We start from the raw sequence: 18,125 nt of genomic DNA on the forward strand, positions 1-18,125 counted from the left end.
AACCCAGGAGGCGGAGGTTGCGGTGAGCCGAGATTGCGCCATTGCACTCCAGCCTGGGTAACAAGCACGAAACTCCATCTCAAAAAAAAAAAAAAAAAAAAAAAAGATGAAGTCTTAACATGAATATTTGAGCAAAATGACAAACACCGAATCAAAAAAAAAGTTCTGAAATAAACAACAGGGTGAAACATTTAGTATTTTGGATACAAAAATTCATTTAGTATCCAAAATTTAAAACTATAGACATATGGCATAACTTTTGGAAGAAACTATACGTGTACTGTTTCAAAGAAATGTGAATGCTACTTTTCTAGTTTGAGTTTGTTAGTATTATTTTTCTTTTTTCCAGAAATAAACAGTTTATATTTAATTTAAAATTAGATGAAAACGTGGAGGAGTTGGGGTGGAAACAAATGCATATTTTAACAAAGATCTGAAGAAAACTTTATGTATTTATATTATAAAATACTTTATACAGAATGTTATAAAGACTAATATAATGAAAGTCTGTGTACCTACCTCACAGCTTTTTACTTTATAAAATATTAGCATTTCACTACATTGCTTCTGACATTGAGTTATAAAACACTGCAGATAAAGTTGGAACTCCCTATGTTTCTCTTTCTAATTACATCCTCCCATTTTCCCTCACCAGGGATGCAAACTCCTCTCCTGAATACTGCGCTTGTAATTCTCAGGCAAGTCCTTTTGCCACATATATACACATATTCATAAAACATATATACTATTGTATTGTATGTATTAACGATTTTATCAAAGGTAAAATAACATTCACGTTATTGAATAATTTGCTTTTTTGGCTTAATGTTATAGTTTATTTTTCCAAAGTCCATGTTGATAAATTTAGTTCTAAATCATTAATTGTAACTACTGTGTAGTATTCCTAATTAGAAATTTGTTTACTTAATCACATTTCATGGACATTTAGGTACTTTTCAAAGTTTATTTGTAACATTCTTGTACCCATCTCCTTTCACATAAATGCAACAGTTTCTCGAAGATTTAGAAATATTAAACCAAAGCCTATAGACATTTTCAGTTTCACTAGATATTGTCCCATTGCTTTGTAAGTAGTAGGACCAATTTACTCATTCACTGAAAATCTGAGTTTACTTCCCCACATTCTCACCAACTCTTGTTATTTTTATAACTTTAAGATTTTACCAGTCACTAGAATGCCATCTCAATATTTTATTTTGCATTTTCTATTTGTTAGTAAGCTTAAACATTTATTGTGATAGCTATTGGCCATGTATGTGTTATTTCATGGGAATTACATGTTTATGTCTTTTGCTAAATTGTTTATTTGGCTGCTTGCTTTTTCTTATTGAATTGTAGATGTTCTTCATAAATTACTGCCACTAATGATGATATGTCCTTTCCTGAACTGCAGACTGTGCTTCTTACCTTTTTATAAAGCATTTTCACTGAAGATAAGTAGGATTTTTTTTATATTTTATTATACTCAAATGTACCAATTTAATCTTTTTATCTTATAAATATATTTTTGGACTACATTATTATAAAGTTAGACCTCCTAAGATCTGACAGAAAAAAAGTTAGAAGATAGCTAGCTAGATATGTCTGTGTAAATACATATGCAATTGGGTTCCAGTCTTGCTAATCTATTATTAGGATTTTTACTTTCATATTCAGTATATGAGATTGGCTTTTAATTTTTTCTTATCCTCTGCTTAAGAGATTTATTTTGTACTAGCTTCATAGAAATAATTGTTGTACCTTCTCCATTTCATTATCTTAAGAAGTTTGTGTAGGCTAGAAATGATCTATAGCCTGATGATTTTATAAAAGTTACCTCTAACATCAAGGGATGTTGAATTTTGTCAAAGGCCTTCTCTGTATCTATTGAGATAATCATGTGGTTTTTGTCTTTGGTTCTGTTTATGTGATCAATTATATTTATAGGTTTGCAGATGTTGAACCAGCCTTGCATCCATGGGATGAAGCCAACTTGATCGTGATGGATAAGTTTCTTCATGTGCTATTGGATTCAGTTTGTCAGTATTTTATTGAAGATTTTTGCATCAATATTCATCATGGAAATTGGCCTGAAATTTTCTTTTTTAGTTGTGTTTCTGCCAGGTTTTGGTATCAGGATAATGTTGGTCTCATAAAATGAGTTAGGGAGGATTCCCTCTTTTTGTATGTTTGGAATGGTTTCAGAAGGAATGGTACCAGCTCCTCTTTGTACCTCTGGTAGAAATCAGCTGTGAACCCATTTGGTCCTGGACTTTTTTTGGTTGGTAGGCTATTAATTGCTGCCTCAACTTCAGACCTTGCTATAGGTCAGTTCAGGAATTCAACTTCTTCATGGTTTAGTCTTGGGAGGGTGTAAGTGTCTAGGAATTTATCTATTTCTTCTAGATTTACTGGATTATCTGCATAGAGGTATTTGTAGTAATCTCTGATGGTAATTTATATTTATGTGGGATCAGTGGTGAAATCCTCTATCATTCTTTATTGCATCTACTTGAATCTTCTTTCTTTTCTTTTTTATTATTCTGGTTAGTGGTCTATCTATTTTGTTGGTCTTTAAAAAAAACAGCTCCTGGATTTATTGCTTTTTTGAAGGGTTTTTTATGTCTCTATCTCCTTCAATTTTGCTTTGATCTTAGTTATTTCTTGCCTTCTGCTAGCTTTTGAATTTGTTTGATCTTGCTCCTCTAGTTCTTTTAATTGTAACATTAGGGTGTTGACGTTATATCTTTCCTTGCTTCTCTGGTGGGCATTTAGTGCTATAAATTTCCCTCCAGACACTGTGATGAATCATATCTCAAAATGATACAAGCTATTTATGACAAACCCACAGCCAATATAATACTGAATGGGCAAAAACTGGAAGCATTCCCTTTGAAAACTGGCAGAAGACAAGGATGCCTTCTCTCACCACTCCTATTCAACATAATATTGGAAGTTCTGGCTAGGGCCATCAGGCAAGAGAAAGAAATAAAGGGTATTCGAATAGGAAAAGAGGAGGTCAAATTGTTCCTGTTTGCAGATGACATGATTGTATATTTAGAAATCTCCATAGTCTCAGCCCCAAATCTCCTAAGCTGATAGGCAACTTCAGCAAAGTCTCAGGATACAAAATCAATGTGCAAAAATCACAAGCATTCCTATGTACCAATAATAGACAAACAGAGAGCCAAATCATGAGTGAACTCCCATTCACAATTGACATAAAAAGAATAACATACCCAGGAATACAACTAACAAGGGATGTGAAGGACCTCTTCAAGAAGAACTGCAAACCACTGCTCAAGGAAATAAGAGGACACAAACAGATGGAAAAACTTTTCATGCTCATGGATAGGGAGAATCAATATCATGAAAATGGCCATACTGCCCAAAGTAATTTATAGATTCAATGCTATCCCCATCAAGCTACCAACGACTTTCTTCACAGAATTGGAAAAAAGCACCTTAAACTTTATACAGAACCAAAAGATAGCCCACATAGCAAAAAACAAAAACAAAACAAAACAAAAAAGCTGGAGGCATCATGTGACCTGATTTCAAACTATAGTACAAGGCTACTGTAATCAAAACAGCACAGTACTGGTACTAAAACAGAGATATAGACCAATGGAACAGAATAGAGGCCTCAGAAATTATGTCACACAACTACAACCATCTGATCTTTGGCAAACCTGACAAAAACAAGCAATGGGGAAAGGATTCCCTCTTTAATAAATGGTGGTGGGGAAACTGGCTAGCCTTGTACATAAAGATGAAACTGGATCCCTTCCTTATACATTATATAAAAATTAACTCTAGATGGATTAAAGATTTAAACATGAAGCCTAATACCATAAAAGCCCCAGAAGAAAACCTAGGCAATACCATTCAGGACATAGGCATGGGCAAGGACTTCATGCCTAAAACATCAAAAACAATGGCAACAAAAGCCAAAATAGACAAATGGGATCTAATCAAACTTAAGGGCTTCTGCACAGCAAAAGAAACTATCAATAGAGTGAAATGGAAAAAACTCTTGCAATCTACCCATCTGACAAACAGCTACTTTGCAGAATCTACAGAGAAGTTAAACAAATTTACAAGAAAAAAACAAATAACCCCATCAAAACTGGGCAAAGAATATGAACACACACTTTTCAAAAGAAGACATTTGTACAGCCAACAAACATATGAAAAAAAACTCCTCATCACTGGTCATTAGAGAAATGCAAATCAAAACCACATTGAGATACCACCTCATACCAGTTAGAAGGCAATCATTATAAGATCAGGAGACAATGTGGAGACACAGGAATGCTTTTACACTGTTGGTGGAAACGTAAATTAGTGCACCATTGTAGAAGACACTGTGGTGATTCCTTAAGAATCTAGAAGTAGAAATCCCATTTGACCCAGCAATCCTATTACTGGATATATACCCAAAGGATTATAAATCATTCTGTTATAAAGACACATGCACACATATGTTCACTGCAGCACTGTTTACAATAGCAAAGACTTGGAACCAACCCAAATGCCCATCAATGATAGACTGGATAAAGCAAATGTGGCACATATACACCATGGAATACTATGCAGCCATACAAAAGGATGAATTAATGTTCTTTGCAGGGACATGGATGAATCTGGAAACCATCATTCTCAGAAAACTGACACAAGAACAGAAAACCAAACACCACATGTTCTCACTCATAAGTGGGTGCTGAACAATGAGAACACGTGGACACAGGGAGGGGAACATCACACACTGGGGCCTAGGGGGTTGGGGCTAGGGGAGGAATAGCAGGGGGCAGGGGATTGGGGATGGATAGCATTAGGAGAAATACCTAATGTAGATGACGAGGTGATGGATGCAGCAAACCACTACCATGGCATGTGTATACCTATGTGACAAACCCCACGCATACCCCAGAACCATCTAATTTTTTTAAAAAGTTACCTCTAAAAGAATCTGAATTTAAAGATTTTGGTTACTTAGTTTCTTTAATGGTTAATGGCTTATTCAAGTGGTTTTTAAAAATCATTCTAATATAATGGGAAAAGTGATAAATCATATAAAGAAACCAAAACAGAGTAATAGCGTGCTCATTTTCATAGGATAGTCCAGAAACAAGTCTCTGGGGATGTGATATTTAGAGGGATGACAATGAGCAAGCCTCTTCCAGACAAAGAATTACAAGACAAAGTTCTGAAGACAAACAGAGCTTGGCATGTAAGTGAAACCAAAGAGTTTGATATGGCCAGAGAAAAGTCTGAGTGGAGAGGGACTGGAGATAAAGATGAACAAAAAGAAAGACAATGCAAAGCTCTCTGGACTCAGTAAGAGGTTTAGACCTCAAGGAAAGAAACAAGACGCCATGCAAAGGCTTTGTATCTGCAGTCACAAAATCGAATCTCTGTTTTAGACAATCGTGATCTTCTGCTTTGGTGAGAGTAAGGCTGTTAACAGGCAACAGTGAAAACGCAAATCCCAGGTGAAAGGCAGCTCTGCCAATCCAGAGGGACACTGCCTATGAGGCTAGGAAGTGGGTGGATCGGGGATCTCTTTCTTTCTTTCTTTCTTTTTTTGAGACGGAGTTTCGCTCTTGTTACCCAGGCTGGAGTGCAATGGCCCTCTCTCGGCTCACCGCAACCTCCGCCTCCTGGGTTCAGGCAATTCTCCTGCCTCAGCCTCCTGAGTAGCTGGGATTACAGGCACGTGCCACCATGCCCAGCTAATTTTTTGTATGTTTAGTAGAGACGGGGTTTCACCATGTTGACCAGGATTGTCTTGATCTGTTGACCTCGTGATCTACCCGCCTCGAGGAAGTCTTGACAGGAATTGACATGGGCAGGAGGCAGGGAAATACCGGGTAGAAGAGAGTGGTTCCTGGCAAAGGCCCCACCCTCAAGCCTGGAAACCATGTCCCTAAATGAGAAGCGTTATCTCTGTTTTCCTGCCTAAAAGTTACATTTTGGCCTTCTCTGCTCCTCCATCCCGTGCTCACATAAACCCCAGACCTCAGCTGGCAGAGAGACAAGCGGCTGAACATTGAGAGAAAAAGCAACTGAGCACTGGAAACTACACACAGACGCAGCTTAACTTCAAAGGGCACAACTTCAGAGAGGAACCTAGGCCAAGCAGGCCGGCTTCAGGAAAGGTTCCGGCACCATCGCCTTTCCAGCTCCCCTTCCACTGAAAGCCATTTCCATAGCTTAATAAAATTCTCCGTACGCATTTCAAACCAATCATACCACCTGATTCTCCCTGGATGCCAAACAGGAACTCGGGTACCAAGAGGGCAGGGTGTAAAAGGCTGTCGCCTTGACTCCCCACTGGGCTAGTTAGTGCTTAGTCATCAGTGGATGGCCACTGCTAAAACAGCATTTATCGTAACACACCCCTGGATGCTGCCTCGGGGCCGGAGCCCAAAAGCACTCAGCTTGGCCCTGGTACCTGCTCACCTGAGTCCGCCTTCTCCCACCAGGGGTTCCAGTGCAGGGTGGCCAGGTAAACAATTCACACTCTGTTGCAAGTCCCGCGAGGGGTCAAGGGAACTCTCCCACCTCAGAATGACTTGCTGACACTCCAGATACGGAATACCAAGTAAAAGTCCATGTTCACAGTGTTCTAAAAATTCAGACTACCTGAAGGCACAAGAAGGTACCACCTGAAGAAACAAGCAGGAGAAAGCTTGATTCCACCTAGAGATGGTAACATGTTGATAGATTGCTTATTCTATTTTCTTGATGTGTAAGAGGATTTTAGCTTAGGAGTTACACCGTGGAACGTTCTCACTTTACAGATTAGCAATGTGTAGTTACAGATCAGTAAGCTACGGAACGCTCTGGGATCTCAGCTGTTAGGTGAGCCCACGGCAGGCACTGCCTCTGCTTTTCAAGATGATGCCTTGCATAGACCCTGGGGATCATCAGGACAGATATGAGAGGATAACTTGTACCTCATACAGGTGTTCTAGGTTATTCTCCACTTAGTTCTATTGGAGATTAAAAAATATATATCCCAAAACAGTTGTCTAAAGGAACAAAGTGATTCCAATCATGTAAACCTGAGGTAAATTAGAAATGTGGGCTATATCCAGAAAGCCATCAAAAGAGAAATAGTATGGGGAACATACAATATGGTAACCGTGGCTGAGAACTGGACATATATTTTTCTCAGTCAGTGTCTTTAAATCCCCATGCCAGCTTCATGAAGCTAATACAATTATTTTGGCTTTCAGATAAAGAAAATGAAAGAAAAAAAAAAAGGAAATCAAGTAACATGCCTAAGTTCACACAACTGTGAGAGGCAAAAGAGAATCTGGACCCAGGTCATGTGAGGTCAATGCCACTGAAGGCTGTGTCCAGAGCTTTGCACAAGGCTGAGGATCATTCCTTTGCACTGAAAAGAGTTGACTCCCAGCTCATCTTAGGGGAAAAGACGTGTCAGGAATCTACAGAAAATTTTAAGGAAGACTGTAAGAAAAGACAATTCCTACAGGTCTATGTAGTTGAACCACCTTCCAACTTGCTAGGACTAAGTTCTAATTTTTACTTTTGTTTTCTTGAATTGCAAAGATTTTTACCTTGGAGTGAAGGTGGATGGAGTTATAACGGGTTCATCAGGCAAACACAGCTCCACGCAATGCAGGTCAGGTTTTCTCGTCTGAAATTGGCTGTGTCTTCCTGACTCCAATCCTCGGCCCTGCAAACAACCAGAGATGATTTTCTGCCATGACAAACAGCTGCTAAATCTTTCCTCCTGCTTCAGCTCAGGAGAAACCGCAAACTTAGCAATGCAGCTGTCCTCTGTGCTAACTCCATTCACCAGTTTTCCCTTGCAATCTAAAACGGGTTGCCCCAGCTAGCCCACGTGCAATATTTCTATGATTCAATATTTTGATTATTTGTCTCTCTCTGACATGTTTTTCCTGCCCACACAAAACCTGAGTACATTACAACTAGCTTTGAATAGAACAATCAAAGAATAGTCTACCGATTTCTACCTCATGCAGTACTCTCAGGCAGCCAGGACCAGAAGACAGCCTGGCACCCTCACTCTACTTCTTGCTATTATTAATCATCCAGTTTCCAAAAGAGTCATGATGAGCAACTCCAGAAATCTTCATTAACTGGAGAGTTTTCCCAAAATAGAGGTAGCATTTAACTCCAACAAGCTTCTGATCATCAGCCCTATTGAAGTTCAAACTGTAACTCTTCTCTCAGAACCTCAGAATATAGGCTGCCTTTCTCCGGTTTGGATCTCTGTGCTATGAGATTTTAGTAACATTCTCATTTTATTTGTTAGAGTTGAGGTCTCACTCTCTCACCCAGGCTGGAGTGCGGCAGCAGAATCATAGCTCACTGCAGCCTTAAACTCCTGGGCTCAAGCAGTCCTCCCACCTCAACCTTCCTAGTGCCATCAGGCCCAGCTAACTTTATTTGTTCGTTTTTAGAGAGTTAGGCTGGTGTTGAACTCCTGGCCCAGGTTGGCCTGCTTGTTGTTACCCAGATCAGGGTTGAACTCAAACTCCTGTATTTAAGCATCTTTCCATCTCGTCCTCCCAAAGTGCTGGGATTACACGTGTAAGCCACTGCACTTGGACTTCATTCTCATTTTTATGCCTATTTTTTAAAAAAATTGAATCACTTTGATCAATCTACATTCTAGAGAAATGAAGACGCACGGAGCCATGAATAAAACCCTCAGCAATAAACATTCCTAAATGTACACGGATCTTTCAAGCATAAACTCTTCTCAACATCACATTTGGGGCAACGTTTTCTATTTTTTCTATTGAGTCTTATTTTTCACCCCTGTTAAAAGGAAATCCATAATAGGAACTAACGAGACAGTTCCTAGGCCCAGCTCTGTATCATACTTGCTATTTTGCACTGGCTATGTTGCTTAATCTCTCTGACCCTCAGTTTCCCAAGAAAAATTCAAAGGTTATACAAGATCAGTTATTCTCAAACCGTCATTCACAGGACCATGTAGTTTCATTCCTGTGCCTTCAAGGTTGGCAGAAAGAAGGGGGTGTGTCAAGATGGAGGCTGGGTAGATACGAGTTGGAAAAAACCCCTCATAGATCTTTATTTTAACCAGAATGTATATTGCAGTTTGGTATTAGATTCCATCTGAAAATTGGATTCTAGCCCTAACAGGTTTTTTAGCCTGGATTAGATGGTATCTGAGAACTAAAATGTTGTGGTCCTGGTACCTTCAGGTTACAGGCGCAGTAATGGGTACATTCCAGTAGACACATGGTTATAAGAGATAAGACTGTCCTATGCTTCAAGAATAAAGTCATTTAATTGGAAAGGTCTGTGAAAACCAGGACCATGTAAGTGGACACACGGAATCAGAACTATCTTTAAATGTTGACGGATTCCCATCTGAATTAGAAGAGACTAAGGAAGAAATGATGTAGGGTAGGGAAGTTTCCTGAATACCCGATCTGTGAATTAAGTATTGAAACACACTCAGCAAATCTTTGATTTTATTTCTCTGAAAGGCAATCACTGCAGAATTCTGAATGTTCTTTAAGTTTCTGTAGTGGCAGGACTTTATCCTTAGGATCCTTGTCACATGGCCAGGAAAGATTAGGCTCCCAAGATGCTTTGAAGGGTGAGAAAAAAATGGAATTTATTGGGCAGGAAGGGAAAAAAAAGGGAAGCATGGACTCTCAGCAGAGCGAGAGTCCTGCTAGTTGGTTTCCTGCTTCACAGATTGAATCCCAGGTTACCACAGTGGAACAGGAGAGGCCAGGCTCCTCCCTGCTGCAAAGCGTGTGAACTTCCCATGGTTCCACCCCATTCTCCCAGTGCCAGGGAGGTCAGAGGTCCTCTGGGGACACCTTTATACTTCGGTGTCTCACTACGAGGCTGTATCCTTCATCCCAACATTAAGATTCCTTTGCAAATCAAATATGGAATTTCTACACAGTTCTGATTATGAATAATGCTCTCCAAAAATGCCATAGCATCTACTCTGAGCTTCTTAGACTACTGTAGGCTCTATCTGGCAGATGTAAACAGCCTTCAGTAATAGCGGTGGTAGAGAAATGTTGTGCGCCCATCATCTGGTTTTAGTTTAATATATTTCTCAGTGTTCTCAGTGACATTTCAGTTATGTGTGTGCTTACTTCAATTCGGATTCATCTTTACCTGGCTGCTGTTGAAGAAACTCTTTCGACCTATCTTCCCAACATACACACTTTCTAATGAAGTATGATCCAAGGTAAGGAGAGTGAAGAACAAGAATTTAATCCAGAGAGGAGTGGTCCTGGAGATCAGAACAGGCAGAGACCACTGGAGAATTCAATGAAAACGGGAAGAAATATTTTAGGAATAAAAGGAGGAGCAGTAAAAGGAGATTGGTCCTAAAGGAAACTGACAGTATAGTGAATAGAAGTCCTCCTGCCCCAGGTATGTAAAAATGGGCCCCTGAGATGCTTTTATCATTTGAGTAGGAGGACAGCCTGGCCAGGTGACCATTGCTATGCACATGGCAGTTGTTCTCGGAAGATTGAGAAGTGAGGACATTAGAACATGAGTCGTCAGAACTGGCAGCCGGGGTTAACAGCAGAAGTAGCATTAGGCTAAAAATCACCTAGTCAGTTTCTCCTCCTCTCTGAGATTTCATTTATTTCTGCAGTCCTGTGAAAGCCGAAGGAAAGCACGGCTTTTATCTTAGGTCCCCCATGGCCAAAAGGGTGACAGTAACTTCAGGACAGGAGGATGAGTGTTGTAGACTAAGCCTGAAATTAGAGTTTTCTTATAACAATGCATGTTCCATAGTCAAGATGTTCTTGGCCGGGCGCTGTGGCTCATGCCTGTAATCCCAACACTTTGAGAGGCCAAGGCAGGCAGATCACAAGGCCAGGAATTCTGAACAGCCTGGCCAATATGGTGAAACCTTATCTCTATTAAAAATACAGAAATTTGCCAGACGTGGTGGCAGCACCTGTAATCCCAGCTACTCGGGAGGCTGAGGCAGGAGAATCGCTTGAACCCAGGTGGCAGAGTTTGCAGTGATGCTGAGATTGCACCACCGCACTAGAGCCTGGCGACAGAGTGAGACTCCGTCACACACACACACACACAAAAGATATTCTCGAGTCTGCTGGGAAAGAAAAATAATGTCTTCAATAATAGTCTATACATTTAATTACATAGGGGAATTTAAGCAAGAGTATATGGATTATGGTGCTACCTGCAAACAGACATTTCAATAGTTGATGTGAACTTATGGGAGGCCAGCAGTAAATTGAATCCCTGTGGGAGTTTTATAAAACAACTGGGAGAAGAAATAAGGATGTGGAGAATACTCAAAATAGAGACATGGGGAAAAAAAAGGTTATATAAGGCAGTATCATTGTATAATCCCAAATTGGCCAGAATATAGGTTGCATGCACACACACACATGTGCACACACACATACACACACACAAATTATATATAGTTATAGCTAATTATTAGTTATAGATTCATAAAAAGATTTCTATTGTTAATGGTCATTCTTTTGTGTGGTGAGATTTGCTATTTTGGATATTTGTTATTCTTATAATTAGAAAACATAATGTGATATTTATATTAATGAGCTACCTATCCTCAGAATTAGTAGCCTAAAAATACAGCTAGTTTTACAACTTACTTCCTGGATAATTTTTATGTATATTTGAGATTCATTTATTTAAATATTTCTTCAACCCTATGACTTCCTTCCACAGAGAAACGGAAATAGAAAAATAATCCACATAAGCGTTAAAATTCACCCCCCAAAAAATCATAATTTCCCGAGTTGTATTAGGAAAAAAAAACAAAGCAAATGGACATAAAACTTAGTTCTGAGTTTTCTAGCAGTGACAACAGAGAAAGGTGATGTGCTATAAAACTCTTATCATATCAGGAAACATACTAACTCAAGAAACATGCACTGTTTTCTGACCTGACTTTATTGGACCAAAGGGTGGGTTGGGGGAAGCCTGTATGAAAATGTGAGCAAAATCTATTGACGAGCGTGGAATACAGGCAAGGAAGAGGTGTCAGATGAACACTTCTGGGAACATTATATCTTTGAATTAAGGTTACGCCAATTTAACAAGGGGTTTTTCCTGGCAATTTACTAAATACATGGTTCTTATTGCTAATCCTGAAAGATAAACAATTGTCTCCATTCCTCTGGTAAGAGAGAGTACTGTTTATTGATTAAGCCTTTGTCTCTGGACCAGCCTCCCTGGGTTTAAATTCCACTGCCATCAATTACTCATTCAGTGTCCTTGAACAATGTATCCAATGCCTCCAATTTCAACGTCCTCATTTGTGAACTAGCCAAAATAATGGAACATAGCAAGCACTGCATAAACAGTATGCTCTTCCTCATCACCATCCTCATCCTCACCATCACTATCACCAATCAGAGCTATGGAGATAATCAAATAAAATTAGTGAATAACTTTTGCTGCAGTATGATGACATTTTAATGAACTTCATTTGTTTCTTGAACCAAGGGACCATCCTAGTCCTGCCAATGCAGCCAAAACATGCACAGAAGTTTCTGTCTTCCAGTTGCCTTGAAACCACATATGACCTAAAATTAATCCTGATTTCCCCAGATTTTGACTACCATCTATCTAAGACCAATCTGAGGTCAATTTATAAGTATTTCCAAAAGTTGTAAGAAACTATTCTACATTTCCTCTCACAGTATTTCTTCTTGCTGGCTCCTCTCTCACATGTCCAGTGGCCATCCCAATCATTCTTCTCGCTTCTCCCATAACATATCCACACACAAATACGTTTTACACATATACACATATCCACACACAAATACATTTACACATGCATGCATATCCACACACAAATACATTTACATATGCACACACGTCCATACACAAATCTATATAATACACATGTGCACATACACATGTACACACATTCACACATGCACACACATATACATGTAGCACACATATATACATACACATGCACACACATCCATGTACACATATATACACATACACACATCACACACATACACAAACATAAACATCCACAAACACACACACACACACATACACATACACATCAACACAGCACAAATGCACACATGCACATAAACACTAAACACATACACACATGGACACAAATATACACATATACACAAATACATGCATATACACAATTGCAGATCCATGTAAACACATATATACACACACAAACACATACCTACATATACATGCACATGCATATACATAAGCACATGTACACACACACATACACATACTGCCTAACTAACTCTCTAAGCAGAGCCAAATGTCCTAAGAATTGACCAAGGAAGGTTTTGGACTTTTCTATCAGAGAGATTGGCCTTGACACTCCAAACTCCCGTCTTATTTAATGAAATTCAAAATAATTATATGTCAGAAGCATATCCGCACAAAAGAATCTGTACACTTATGTGTGTGTGTGCTCATAAGTGAGCTGGTAGGCCTTCATCCTCCCGTCACTCCTCCCAAAGGTATGTTTTAGGATAGTCATTGGCATGGCCACCAGCCTGCATTCCCTAACACACACACATATGCACATACATGCGCATACACAAGTATACATTCACACAAATACTTGCATTGTGTTTCCATTGTATTCTCCACTGATGGTGGAAGAATCAACATTGATCATAAATAATATCTATTCTTCTCGTTTTTTTTCTCTTCAATTCAACAGTTAAAATCTTAAAAGATTGTTTTCAATGTTTAGAAATAGAAGACAGTGCCATCATCTCCATATTTAAGATGCAAAAACTGAGGCTTAGTGGCAAGCTGACTTTCTTTGCTCTCTGTAGCCACTATTATTGCCCAGCCACAAGATCTGTCCCCAGCATGCTAATATGGAAAACAAGCCAATTGGAGAATCCACAGAGCGGGATCCTGGCCACTGCTTTGGTATGAACTACTCATGGGAACGCAGGACCTTATTTCAGCTTTCTGGGTCTTAGCGTCCTCCTTTTTATGGGAAGAGAACATAGAACTGGAAAGGTTGGAATACAAGATCACACAGGTTGAGAACTTTAGAAATTATACCATTTTCTCTTCCAGAATATTCTTTATAACTTCTTTTATAATCTGTTCTCTGATGAAGCATTTTGATTTCAATCCCAGTTTTTCATAAATGCTCATTTATATTAATATATTAACATTATACTCTTTTAATTAACTTAATAGTTCAAATAACATGACTAAGAGAAACATTTCATTTAGGCTAAAAATATCATGTGAATAAACAATTAACAGTCTAATATACCACTGTCCAAAAATGTCTGCACAATTACTTGCACATATTTTTAAGGAAAATTCATTGTTAAGGGAGAATTTGAGTTAAAAATGACTGGGTATACAGCCAAATTTAAAAGATAAACACTGGTGGGGTGGGGGGTGTTGGTTTGGGTTTTGTTTTTGTTTTTGTTTTTAACTGAGTGATCCTACACAGGAGGCCTGCAAATGCCATATCTCAAATCATAGGAAATTACAACTTAGCAAATGCTCTCTCCCTGTGGGCTTAAATAAAATTTCCTAAAGGAAATTTTCTAGCTCAACCACAGGGAGGGAAGGCACTGTAAGTGTGCTCAAAAGAAAATCCCTCTGTTACACTAGAATGACATCCATGAGCCTCCTCTCCTGCCCAAATGTCCCTGAAATGTTTCAGATTTGAGACTATGACCATTAAAACTGTGGGGTCTGTCCAGGAGCCCTGAGTCCCAGTCTGCTTCAGAACTAAGCGGGGTGCCTCCCTCAAAGTGCCCAAACTGTATGCTTCTGTGACTTCCTCAGCCCATTTTAGACTTCCCCTTTTTCTAGCTGGTAGAAATAAGCCATGATTTTTCTAAATAATATTAGCTTGAAACATTTTATTACTTACTTAATTTATGCCTCTGTAACTCTAATAGTTTTACAACTGCAATTTAGAGATTGGACACTAATATTAGACTGAATTTGAACACATTTTTCGTCTATTAGACTCCCTATATAAATATGATATAAAAGCATACATTTCTATAAACTGGCTATCAATTATTTTTCTATTTTACATAACTCTTTTTTTGTCACTAAGCTTGTAAATAGATAATCCATTGCCAAGTTTAAAGTTGTACTGCACTTAATATTTTTCAACTATATTTTACTTATTTTTCTGAACCAAAAAGCTATTCAGCATTTTTCCTATCTTATTTTTAAACAATGTTTTTCATGCCTATTCAGAATTTGTGTTTTACATATTATACACAGACACACACATAAGCACTCACACACACACAGTCTCCCTTTTCAAACTCAAGGACCATGATAATATTTTATATTTCACATAAAATAAAGCCAGTTTCATTTCTGTCAAATATAATTTAGACTTCATCAGCACCCAGCATCTATGCTGCCAATTAAGCTACAGTACAGTTTACAATGTGAAAAAAATAATTCACAAGGAAGGATAGATACAACATGGAAAGAATCTTTAAGATAAAAGAAATATAATTGATGCACCCTTCAGTCTCCAGCATTGATTTCTATTTATTATTACAAACTCTTCAAAACACAAAGATGGGATGTCAACATGTTATCCTGGAAGCATGCAACTGAGGAACGCATTACCTGCACGACTTACTTCACAAAATTTGTTTACCAGAATTGGAGTTGCACGTTCATTTAAAAGGACTTTGAAGTAAGAGGAAAAAAAAGATGATTTAAGCTTTTTTTCCTTCCTAATACTTTACTTTTGAGATTTACCAGACTTCAGTTAAATAGATGCCTCCTTGACAACCAAGAATCCTAGAGATAGGAGTGAAGTGGTAAAGTGTAGTTTGCCTAAACTTCCCTGCAGGCAGAGTGGAGCTCTATGCAGGCCCACTTTCATCAGGCACAGACAGCTGACTTTGAAAATTCCTCCTGAGGAACAATGATCAGCGGACCTTTCTTACGTTCATCTAATTTCCAAGCCTTGATGTGACATATGAAATAAGAAGAAAGTGACAACAAAAATCAATGTGTCTACATAGTCTTGCTTCGAAATATACCTGTCACTGGCTTAAGTCAGAAATTGGGTGGGATTTTTAGATCTGGTACCTCTGTGGTTGTTGTCGTTTGCGGGTGTTGCTGCTGTTGTCTTGGCTTCAGAATTTATTTTAGTACCTGAAGAGAGGAAAAGACAAAGTCTCTTCTTAATTGTGCATGGGAGAGAAGTCCACTTATTTAAAATAATTCACAATTTTAAACAAATAGAATGATGAGGGACTGCTCATTCTGGCATTGGGCCTTTATTCTCTTACACATCAACATGCTTCTGATTAAATAAGTTCTGCTACATCTTAGTGGAATCATGAGCTTTTAGAATTATTCCCTAAAAATAAATCTCAAGGAAGCTGACATGTTTTAAGTTACAAAAGTATAATATGTTAGAAATTACACCTCTATGAAGCTAACAGTTTTATAATTGGACTTTACAGACAGGAAACGAGTATTACACTGAATTTTGAGCACCTTTTTCTTCCATTAGATTCCCTGTATAAACAGTATAAAAGCATAAATTTCTATAAGCTGGCTATCAGTTATTCTCCTATTTTGCATAACACTTGTTGTCACCGAGACTTTGAATAGAAAATATATAATGCAAAGTTTAAGTAGTCCTCAGAAAGAAAATGCCTTACTTCATAGTCTGAGGAGAGAATTTAAGCTTTCACTCTGTAGATTATGAAATTTGAAAACTACTTAAATACTTTACTGAAGAAAAGACTCCCTTTTAATAAAAAAGTCACCACATCAAGAAAAATTAGCAATCTTAAACATATTGTGATTTTTTATGAGTCTCTTTTGAAAAATATACAACTTGCCAAAAAAAATTACAAAGATGATTGTCTATGTTTAAACAAAGCAGTAAAAGCCATTCAACCTCCCATTCACACATAAATGCATTTTCTTTTCAAAGGATATTTACCCTTTAAGGGGACATTTTTAACCTTGTGACACCATAAAATTCCATGCATGCAAAGTTATTTGTTTTTATTTTTCTGACATTCATTCTTGACCAGATATTTTCCATAAGCTTTCTCATGTTACTCAACTAGAGGCATAATTTTAATAGTTTATTTTAATACCTTGATTAATAGGAACAATCTGCTTAAAAATAATATTAGTGTTGGCATTTTGTAATGAGTTGCAGAAGCCGAGCAGACATGCTCTTTTGTGCCTTTTTCAATTTCCTTTGAAAACGCGTTGAACTCCTCAGTATTTGTTCAAACCTACCAAGTTTTAACATGAGCTAAGCATTAAATGGACTTTGGAATCTGAGAAGGGTGTTTGCCTGCAATGTAGCAATATGGGGAGAAAAGGTTTGGGTTGAGACCCAAGAATTTCAGAATTATAGGTGCTAGCAAGTAAGAACTACAGCCCTGCAATTTTGGAGGCCCCCGGCAACAGCCACTGCTGCCTACCAACCAATTTTATAAGACCAAAGACTAGGCTTTTTCCAAAGGGACGATAGTTGCAAATTTGCCATCTAACTCACAGTGGTACTAGCCCAATCGAGGCAATTTCCTGAGAACTTACGATAAAATGTCCCTATTATACAAGACCTAAAAGATTTTTAATGGTCTGTTTAGGATTTGTTCCCACAAAACTAAAATAAAAATGGCTGGCCTATACAATAAAATGTTGCACTAGAAGTGAAAAATAAGCAAATGTACTGGTACTCCATTTTGAAAAGAACTTTGTAAACTTATTTTTTTTAATCTGAAATATGTTTAAATTTACAAAAACTCTAGGAAGAACAGTGATACATATGTTTAACATGAGATTCATACAATTTTTTTTTTTACTCTATCTTGTAAATAAATAGACCAGCCAGCATCTAAATACCAAGGATGAAAAAGAAAAGGCATATATGTGTGTTTTTTGGGCCTCGGGTGGCGGAAATCAATGTACATCCTAGAACAAGGACATATCAGAGCCTTTGGAAATTTGAGAGAATGCATTTCACTCATCAACAATGAAATGACAGTTAATATTTGTGAAATAGAGTCTTGAAAACAATTTTGTTCATTGTTTTTTGTGAAACTGACAGAATAACTTATTCT

General features: G+C 38.0%; 1 protein-coding gene and 1 long non-coding RNA gene across 20 annotated transcripts in view; one reads left to right on the forward strand and one right to left on the reverse strand.

The window, feature by feature from the left end:
- LOC118154463 (uncharacterized) overlaps positions 1-774 on the forward strand; it is a 36,517-nt gene extending 35,743 nt beyond the window's left edge. Inside the window, exon 5 of the long non-coding RNA XR_004744354.3 lies at positions 656-774. This is a non-coding gene — a long non-coding RNA (uncharacterized LOC118154463). The remainder of the gene's footprint in view (positions 1-655) is intronic.
- The window catches only part of LOC128932316 (uncharacterized), a 455,935-nt gene that overhangs the window by 328,156 nt on the left and 109,654 nt on the right, over positions 1-18,125 (reverse strand). For 16 of the 19 annotated variants that reach the window (XR_013536601.1, XR_013536602.1, XR_013536600.1 and 13 more), the window contains 3 exons: positions 16,120-16,185; positions 7,590-7,708; positions 6,466-6,671 (listed from right to left, as the gene is read on the reverse strand). The gene's annotated coding sequence lies outside the window, so the exon portion shown is untranslated. The remainder of the gene's footprint in view (positions 1-6,465; positions 6,672-7,589; positions 7,709-16,119; positions 16,186-18,125) is intronic. The other 3 variants (XR_013536612.1, XR_013536610.1, XR_013536611.1) reach the window with 2 other exon arrangements.

This window comes from Callithrix jacchus, chromosome 6, assembly GCF_049354715.1.
Source record: "Callithrix jacchus isolate 240 chromosome 6, calJac240_pri, whole genome shotgun sequence".
Lineage (NCBI taxonomy): Eukaryota > Metazoa > Chordata > Mammalia > Primates > Cebidae > Callithrix > Callithrix jacchus.